Below are 10,802 nucleotides of genomic sequence, written 5' to 3' on the forward strand. Positions count from 1 at the left end.
TATTTGATATTTGTGGAGCATCGGGTGGGGAAGTAAGGCTCCCTTGGAGGAGGGGCTGGTCGTTAGCAACCAGTGTATCACCCATTCACTGGAAGCACGGCAGCCCAGAACACAAACACTAGTTTAGATTCTCTCACGCGGCGCCACGGAGTCAAAGTGGTGTCCGCAGTGAATGTGGAGGAATGCATATTGGCCGTCGGAAATATTGTTGGTCATGACTGTATTTTAGCGGCATCTAGGATGAATAATGCAATTGTTTTGTTTTTAAATTCTGTTGAGAAAGCAAACGAAGTAGTGGAGAGAGGTATAGTTATCAGCGGTTTGTTCACCCCGGTGCTTCCCCTCTCTACCCCCGCTAAGAAAGTCACTTTGTCTAACGTTCCGCCGTTCATAAAAGACAAAATGCTGACAAAAGAACTGTCGCGTTTCGGAAAGATAGTCAGCCCAGTGAAAAAGATGTTTTTTGGCAGCAAATCAGACTTAATCAAACATGTGGTATCTTTCAGGAGGTTCACTTACATGATCCTGAAAGATAACCGAGACGAACTCAATCTGAATTTGAAACTCAGAGTCGATGACTTTGATTATACTGTTTTCGTTAGTACGGATGTGATGAGGTGTTTTGGCTGCGGGAAAACGGGCCACATATTACGAGTTTGCCCAGATAACAACGGTACAAATAAACCAGATGTTTCAGGTGAAGCCTGTGACCAAGTCAGCACAGATAATGTTTCTGATCCAGGGCCATCCACTAGCGACCAAACTGAAACACTTCCTCACTCACAGACTGAGGTGAATCAGGACAAGGCTGGGAATAATCGGGAGAATGATTCATCTATCCCTGTGCTTGAAAAAGGTGAGCCTAAGGCTGCTGACAGTATGGATGTTTCACATGATAATAAAGTGTCTGATTCAAAGTCTCCTTCAGAGAAAGTCAACTTAAGTGACGATCTAATGATGTTTAGGGACATAGATCAGGCAGTTTTCAAAACCCCTTTAAAGAGGAAAAAGATTGATGAGGTCTCTGAATCAAAGCAAACTAGAAAAAAAGAAAATGAAAACGAGTTTGAAGTTGATGGAGATGAGGTTAATGAGAGCGATGTCTCAGATTCCGGTGCTTCTAGTTGTTCTCAGACTGAATGGACATGTCTAGAGTATGATGCTGGTGAAATCAAGAAGTTTTTAAAGGTGTCAAAAAACGTGAGGGGAGTACAGGTTGCTGACTATTTTCCAGACATAAAACGTTTTGTGGAAAATACGAGGGCTTTCATGACTGAGGGATGTTTCACAAATAAGGAAGTCTATAGGTTGAAAAAGTTTGTGACCAAATTAAAAATTTAATAGTTAATGGCAGTACAAAGGATTCTTTTTTTGGCCCTCTATGGCTGTTTTTTTCTTTATAGTTTAAGTCTATTTCTTCAAACTTTTCAAATGGATGACATTCGCATTGCATCTCTAAATGTGAATGGAGCAAGAGAATGTATAAAACGCACATTAATATATAACACTATGAATCAGAAACAACTTGATGTTTTACTTTTACAAGAAACACATAGTGACACAGCAAATGTAGATGAATGGTCGAAAGAATTTAAAGGTCTCTCTTTTTTTAGTCACAAATCCTCACTTAGCGGTGGTGTTGCTATTTTATTTTCCAATAGTTTTACTCCCTGCTCTACTGAGATAGAAGAGGTTGTGAAAGGAAGATTGTTAAAGATTCGAGCCAAGGTTGAGAATCACATTTTTATTTTTATATGTGCATATGCTCCAACTTTACCAACAGAAAGAATGAGCTTTTTATACACCCTTTGTGAGACGCTGAACAAATGTAATGGTGAAGAGCAGTTATTTTTAGGTGGAGATTTTAATTGTGCAGAAAGTAGTTTGGATAGAAATCATGTAGAGCCACATTTACTTTCTCGCAAGCGACTTATTGAGATGATTGAAACAAATGACTTATGTGACGTGTGGAGGAGTCTAAATGGGAATCTAAAGCAGTATACATGGGCACATGCTCGTGATAACAGGTTGTCTTTAGCACATCTGGATAGATTCTACTGTTTTAAACACCATCTTAGTACTTTTAAAAATTGTTTCATAATTCCAGTTGGTTTTTCCGATCATAGTCTTGTTATATGTACAGTTACTTTACACTCTGTTTAACCGAAAAGTGCATACTGGCACTTTAACAATAATTTATTAAGTGATGCAAATTTTGGAGAAACTTTCAATTGTTTTTGGAAGAATTTTAGGAAAGAAAAAGATGATTTTCAGTCGCTACAAAAGTGGTGGGAGTATGGCAAAATACAAACCAAACAATTATGTCAACAGTATACTCACAATGTCACAAAAGATATAATAAGATCCATGAAACAATTAGAAGAGGAAATTCTTAAATTTCAAGAAACAGCACAGTTAAGTGGAAATCAAACACATATCGAATCCCTTTTTTTAAAGAAATCTGCTTTGTCTGACATACAAAGAATAAAGGCACAGGGGGCGCTAGTGCGATCACGTTTTAATGATATAGACCAGATGGACGTGCCATCAAAATTTTTCTTTAGTCTAGAAAAAAAGAACGGTCGGAAACGCTTTATACATTCTTTGTTTTCTGAGACCGGTTCTCTTGAATCAGACCCTATTGAAATTCGGAAAAGAGCAAACTGATTTTATGAAAAACTTTATAGTTGTGAGCACAGAGAAGATCATGTGGTTGAGCAGTGTTTTTATGAAGAGCTACCAAAAGTCTCTGAGGACTCTAATGCAGAACTCAAGAGAGCTATAAGCCTTGAAGAGTTCCATGAAGCCCTCCAGAGTATGGAGAACGGCAAGGCTCCTGGGATCGACGGAATCCCAGTTGAGTTCTATAAAGCCTTTTGGCCTGTGATAGGGGAGGATCTGCTGGTGGTTCTCAGTGACAGTCTAGTCGGAGGACTTCTGCCGCTGAGCTGTAGAAGGGCGGTCCTCACCCTGCTGCCAAAAAAAGGTGATGTGAGAGACATAAAAAACTGGCGACCTGTGTCATTATTGTGCTGTGACTATAAATTGCTCTCAAAAGTTCTAGCTACTAGACTAGGAAAGGTTTTGGAAGAGGTAATCCATTCTGGTCAGTCATACTGCGTACCGGGAAGATCAATCTTTGATAATATCTATTTTATAAGAGACTTTTTTGATGTGACAAAAATATTGGGAATCGATATGGGTTTGATTTCCTTGGATCAAGAGAAAGCGTTCGATCGTGTAGAACACGATTACCTTTGGAAAACTTTGCAAGCATTTGGTTTTAGCTCTGATTTTATAGGTTATATTAAAATTCTTTATAATGACATTGAGAGTCTACTGAAGGTTAACGGTGGCTTATGTGCTCCTTTTAAAGTGTGTCGTGGTGTACGACAGGGGTGTTCTCTGTCAGGAATACTATACACTTTGGCAATAGAACCACTTTTAAATAAGTTGAGAAGAGTTTTAGAAGGGGTATCTTTACCAGCCTGTAACAGCACTTTGTGTTTGTCAGCATACGCTGATGATGTGGTCATTATACTTAGTAAGCAAAGTGACGTGGATTTATTATTAAAAACATTAAGAGAGTTTGAAACCATATCTTCAGCAAGAATTAATTGGGGTAAAAGCGAAGCAGTGCTAATAGGAAAGTGGGAAAGAAGGGTACCAGCACTCCCAAGTGGATTAAGTTGGAGAAAAGATGGTTTAAGATATTTAGGAGTGTTTTTAGGAGATGAAACAACTGTTCAAAAAAATTGGGAGGGAACAGTTGAAAAAATTAAAGGTCGCCTATTGAAATGGAAATGGATCGTTAAGAGTTTATCATATAGAGGACGTACTCTGATCATTAATAATTTAGTAGCCTCTTCTCTTTGGCACCGACTGGCATGCATTGATCCACCTGTATCGATAATTGTTAAAATTCAGTCCCTTTTAGTAGACTTTTTTTGGGAAAAGATGCATTGGATACCTCATAATGTATTGTATTTGCCAAAAGAGGAAGGAGGACAAGGGCTTGTACATCTGCAGAGCAGGACTGCAGCTTTCCGGCTACAGTTCATACAGCGTTTCCTCACTGGTCCAGAGACTTTAAGCTGGAGGCCGATGACCAGGGCGATTCTAAAGACCGCTGGAGGACTATGTTTGGACAAGTCATTGTTCTTGTTAAATCCCGGAAAAATCAACACATCCAGATTACCACAGTTTTACAAGAATCTTTTTAAAATCTGGGACTACTTTCAAATCAAAAGAACTGATTCTCCGTCATCATTGTTTTGGCTGTTGAAGGAACCTCTGATTTATGGATCGCGGTTGGACATTCTAGGAGCGTGTGGGACAATATCAGCAGACTTTATTAAATCTAAGATCACAACCCTTGGGTGTTTAATTAAAGTGTCTGGTCCAAGCTTTGAAAAAGCTGAAGAGGTAGCTGTTTTATTGGGGGTTAGATCTGTTCGAATTGTGGCACAAGTGTTAAAAAAACTGTACTCTGCCTTTACAACTGAAGAGAAAGCAATGCTTCAAGATTACTGTGAAGGGGAAGTTATCCCTAACGAGAGGGATCCGTTTCCAAATCTGTCTCTTTCGCCAAATTTAGGTGAATATGCAGGAATTTTTCTAAAATCTGAAAAGTTGACAGATTTGTGTGAAAGCAATGGAAAAATGTTTTACAAAGCTTGTGTAAAATCTTTTAACAAGAAAGAGCTACATGAAAGAGTTGACACACCATGGCGTAATGTTCTAAAGATAAGTGATGGTGTCAGACCAGAGTGGAAGTAATGTACAAGCCACCGTTAGCTAAAAGAGATGGAGATTTACAATGGCGAATTTTACACGGCATTATTGCCGTTAATGCTTTTATTTCTGTTTTAAATCCAGATGTTGGCAAAGAATGTCCTTTTTGTTGCCAGAGAGAAACTGTTTTTCACACCTTTCTATACTGTTCAAGACTAAAACCTTTATTTGATTGTTTACAGAATCTTTTTAGTTGTTTTAATGAGGAGTTTTCTGCACAAACTTTTATTTTAGGTTTTAAATATGTTCAAAGGCGAAAGCATGAGTGTCATTTGTTGAATTTTATTTTGGGTAAAGCCAAAATGGCGATTTATATCAGTAGAAGAGATAAAATTGAGCAAAAAAGTGAATACAATGTTGAAAAGGTGTTTGCAGCAATGATCAAATCAAGGATTGTAATTGATTTCCGTTTTTACAAAGCAATGGATTCTTTAAATGTTTTTGACGGGATATGGTGTCACAGAGGAGCATTGTGTTCTGTCATTGAGAATGAACTTCATTTTGCACTCCACTAAAAAAAAAAAAAAAAAAATTTGTAACAAGATTTACAATTGTTTTTATGTGAATATTTTTGATAAATAAAGATGATTGAAAAATCAAAAAAAAAAAATCTCTCTCTCTCTCTCTCTCTCTCTCTCTCTCTCTCTCTGTGTGTTGTGTGCGTGCGCAAGTACGGAACTCCTGAGAGGCGCGTGGGTGTTTGAGCGAGTGGCGGCTTGTTTGAGTGAGTTTTCATTCCTTTTTTCTTTATTATTTTGAAAAGTTAGTTTTTGTTTAGTTTGCTGTAGTTGAGGGCTGTGAAAATGCCGGCAGATTCTGATGGGTTTGCTACCTTAACAGCCCGGCACGGTTGTAAATGTTTGCCGGATGAAACAATCACTGTTGAAGACTGTTTGTCTGCTATTAGTAGCGAAATAGGTGCCCGGAATATTCTGTCGGCATCTAGAATGAACAAAGCTGTTGTTGTGTTTGTGAAGGAAGAATATGGTCCACCATTTAGTGGAAGTTGGTTTATCTGTTGGAGATGTTTTCTTTTGTCTGTTTTACCGCTGTCGAGTCCTTCAAAGAGGGTAACTCTTTCCAATGTGCCTCCGTTCATTTCTAACGATTCACTTGAGCGATTACTTAGCCGTTATGTTAAAATGATGATGCTGATTAAAATGATCCCTCTTGGTGTTAAAAACCCAGATTTAAAACACGTTATGTCTTTTAGACGTCAAACTGCTATGATTTTGAATGCAGATTTTCAGTGCTTGGACGTGTCGGCGAAATTGACTTTGGCAGGTAAAGATTATAAGATTTTTATCAGCACGGAATCACTTAAATGCTTTTCCTGTGGGGCCTTTGGACATACAAAATTGAAATGTACTAATAAAAAGGTGACTGAACAAAATGAGACTGAGCCTAAAACACCTCTGGAGCAAGTGGCTCCTGCCATGGAAAGTGGTAATCCAGATGGCAAAGATACAACTGATCAGCGGGCTGAATCGGATTCACTGTCAAAATATGATAACAATCCGAAAGAGGCAGTGATCAGTCATGCTGAGAATGCGGGAGAGTGTTCGCTGAACGCTAATGAATGCATTGATGTTCGCTGTGCGGCAGAGATGTATAGTAACGAAGTAGAACTACTTCACTACTGTACTTAAGTACTAAAAGGCGGTATCTGTACTTTACTAGAGTATTATTTTTTTCTCCTACTTCCACTTTTACTTCGGTAAATATTTTCGCTGAGTTTAATACTTTTACTCCGATATTTTTTTATGTCCTGCATCGTTACTCGTTACAATTATAATAATGTTACGAATCATTCCATTACAAAACACTGCCAGAACTGTAGATGGCAGGTTTGATGAAGCTGGCACATCATTGAGCGAATCAAGTGAGACTGCGCGTGCTGACTGAACTGCTGTGAAGAGAGAGATGAACACCGAGCCGAGCCAGATAATGACTCGTTCACGAGTCAAGAACCGGTTGCATCGGTTTTCGGATGACCAGTAACGTTAGTTCTTTCTGACAGTTCGATTCAATAAACCAGTTGAAGAAAACAGTTCACCGATTCTTTTGCGCTCGATGCAATGGCGTCATTGGCGTTGACTGCACATGGGCTCATAACATTAACACAGAATCAGTTCAGAATCAATCACCAAAAGAATCAGTTCGGTTCAAGACGCTCTGTGTGTCGGTTTGCTTCACGCTAAATCACACATGCGCAGTATCATCAGCTCCTCGGTTCACGAATCGGACGCGTCTGACAGAAACGGTTCTTGACTCGTGAACGAGTCATTATCTGGCTCGGCTCGGTGTTCATCTTCAGTTCTCTCTTCACATCAGTTCAGTCAGTGTACTGTTTGAGTCAATGAATTACTCCGGGATATTGGTTTGTTTTAACTCAGAGGGAGTGTCAGACACATTAAACAAGTTAACAGCTTAATTCATCTGTGGATTAATGCGCATTGGAGACGCGAACTGTTTAAAACGATTCAGTTCGATTTGGTGGACTGTTTCAAAAAGATCCGGTTACATCGAATGATTCGTTCGCGAACCGGATATCACAAACTGCTTTGTTTTTAACTGTCTTACAACAGACACGGAAGAGAATACAATGCTGAATAAAGTCGTAGTTTTTGCTATTTTTGGACCAAAATGTATTTTCGATGCTTCAAAAAATTCTAAATGACCCTCTGATGTCTTACGGGTTTGAAACAACATGTTCCTTATGACAACCTTAAACATTGGGAGTTTTAATGTTAATGGTTGTCGGTGTACAAGGAAGAGAGTTGCTTTGTTTGATTATCTGCGGTTAAAACAGGCAGATGTTATTTTGTTGCAAGAAACCCATACAGATTATCAAAATCAAGCCCAGTGGTATGGTGATTGGAAAGGCAGTGTTGTATTGAGCCATGGCACAAACATTAGTGCGGGTATTGTCATCCTTTTTTCTCCATCTCTTAGTATACAGCCAGATGTCCTTGAAATAATACCTGGTAGGATTTTGAGAGTTGATGTTGTTTTTGGTGATACTCCTTTTTCTTTTATTAATGTGTATGCGCCGAATGTTGGTAAAGAACGCATCTCATTTTTCAAAACACTTTCTGATGCTTTAGTTAAGTGTCCTCAGGGAAATATTGTTATACTTGGTGGAGATTTTAATTGTACCGTTAATTCACATTTGGATAGGAATCACGATGAACCTCACCAAGCTTCTGCTGAGATTTTAAAGAAAGTAAATAATGAACATAATTTAGTTGATGTGTGGAGGGAGGCCTTTCCTATGGCCAGACAGTATACATGGTTAAAAGCTAATTCTAATATTATGTCAGGAGCTAGGCTTGACCGTTTTTATGTCGAAAAGGCCAATAGGGGTAGGTTTTTTAGTAGTTCGATTTCACCATCTTTTCTGTCAGATCATCACTATGTATCTATTTTAGTATCTGTTTCTCTTTCTAAATCTTACAATTCTCATTGGCAATTTAATAATAGATTGTTGCAGGACAGCAATTTTCTTTTTTCTTTTAATCTTTTCTGGAAAGCTTGGAGAGAGGAGAGATGTTATTTTAAGTCACTGAGTCAATGGTGGGACGTTGGTAAGACACAAATCAAGTCTTTTTGCCAGCAGTATACTGCACATAATGCTGGGATGCTCAAAGAGAGAATGAAGTCCCTTGAACAAGCTATCCTTGGGCACAGCAGCGACTGTACCCATAATAATTCAACTTTCATTGACTCTGTTGCGAATGATAAACTCCTTTTGAAGAATTTATTGGAAGAGCGAGGAAAATCAGCCCTTCTAAGAACCAGATTTGCACAGCTGAATGACATGGATGCTCCTGCATCATTCTTCTTTGGGCTTGAAAAAAAAAAGCCAAGGGAACAGAAGAGTTTTCATCAGTTAAAAATACCAGGTGGTGGAGTTATAACGGATCAACGGGAAATTCAGTCTTATGCTCTTTCTTTTTATGAGGATTTATACCGTTCGGAATTATGTGACGATGCAGTAGCTGATGCACTTTTACATGACCTATCCAAATTGACTGAAAAAGCAAGTAATGAGTTGGACAGGCCTTTGACTTTTGGAGAGATTTCACAAGCTGTTCAGGAAATGTGTTCTGGGAAGTCACCTGGATTCGACGGGCTCTCGGCAGAATTTTTTAAATCCTTCTGGAACTTACTAGGACAAGACTTGTATGAAGTTTTTCTTGAATGCATCAATCAAGGGACCCTTCCTTTGAGTTTTCGAAGGGCAATTCTTACATTAATTCCGAAGAAGGGGGATCTTGGGTGCCTAAGGAACTGGCGGCCGGTATCACTGATATGTGTTGATTTTAAGATTTTATCCAAAGCATTGACTAACAGGCTTAAGAAATATATGGCATCAGTCATTCATATGGACCAAACTTTTTGTGTCCCCAAAAGGACAATTTTTGATAACCTGTTTTTGATGAGGGATATGATCACAGTGGCAAAAATGCACAATTTAGACATCGGGTTGCTTTCATTGGATCAAGAAAAAGCGTTTGACAGGGTCGATCACCAGTATTTATTTAAAACACTGCAAGCTTTTGGGTTTGGTCCTTATTTTGTTTCTCTTATCAAAATGTTTAGGGCTGCAACTAACGATTATTTTGATAATCGATTAATCTGTCGATTATTTTTACGATTAATCGATTAATCGGTTTATGTACTTATATTTTAGTTTTTTCCATTTTTTCCCCAAGTAAATTATTAATAAAGGGTCTTTATCATTCAGCGTAGATTTTAAGAGATTTTAACCATTTTGTATTGTCATATCCTCATCTAAAATATACCTGGAGTTGTTTTATTATGTTAGTAATCCTTTGTCGAACTCTTCTGCAATCAAAACACTGACCCATACTCTAGCAAAATTCACAAGGAGATTTCAAATATTGTTTTCACCATGGCAGTCCTTAGAGCTCCTAAAGTAGTTTAACATCCCAAACAAAGCTTAAAGTAAAATCCATCAGAAGGTTGTCCAGAAAAAAAAAATTGGGACACACACAAAAAACCTGCTGTGTGAAAAAGAGCAGTGAATACTTAGAAAAGAAGTGCATTTTAAATATACTCAAACATTTACCTCTCTCATTCAGTCATAATTAGGCTGCAAGTCTGAATTATGAACTGGTAAACGACAAACTGATCACATAACATGTTTGTAAAGCTTTAAATGTTAACTCTTAAAAAGCAATGTTATCAGCTTTTACGACTAAACATTTGCAAACAACCTTGTACTGGAGAATCTGCACAAATAAAATTATTAGGGGCCGTTCACATATCGCACCTAAAAACGCGTGGAAAACGCTAGTCGCGCCGCTTTCTCCTTCTTTCCAAAGCGCTCGGGCAGAAGCGCCCCTGAGGCGTCTGCCTTTGCTAAGCAACCATGACGTGCTTTCTCCATGACGTGCCCTCTCCATGAAGACCCGGAAATTTCAGCAAAGGATAAATGGATGCGGTGTGGACACGCCTGGAAAAACGGGCGCATCGCACCGCGTGCGTGTCGCGACCGCGTCGCTTCCATTAAGAGAGTGCATACTGCGCGCCTAAATAGGAAATAACGAACTTGAGCACGCAAAAGACACGATATGTGAACGGCCCCTTAAACAGTTCAGTAGTGCAGAGTTTACAGGTTACTCTTCATTTTGAAGGCTCAAATTAAAGTACTCCCACTTCCCGCTGAATGCTGCAGAGACGCTGTTCGGGAAGCACGTGACATAAAACGAGGCCAGCTATTGGCTATTCGCTACTTCACCTGCTGTACTGGCTGAGTAAAACCTCCGGTGGCTCATTACTGCCACACTTTGGTCACCGCAGATTTGAAATATGCACGAAATGAGCCGCTTATGGCAAATAAAATTTATTTAGCGACGAATCGATTACTAAATTAGTTGACAACTATTTTAATAATCGATTTTAATCGATTAAATCGGTTCGTTGTTTCAGCTCTAAAAATGTTATATAATGAAGTTTTTAGTATGTTGAAGATCAATGGG

Source organism: Carassius gibelio, chromosome B5 (assembly GCF_023724105.1).
Source record: "Carassius gibelio isolate Cgi1373 ecotype wild population from Czech Republic chromosome B5, carGib1.2-hapl.c, whole genome shotgun sequence".
Taxonomy (NCBI): domain Eukaryota; kingdom Metazoa; phylum Chordata; class Actinopteri; order Cypriniformes; family Cyprinidae; genus Carassius; species Carassius gibelio.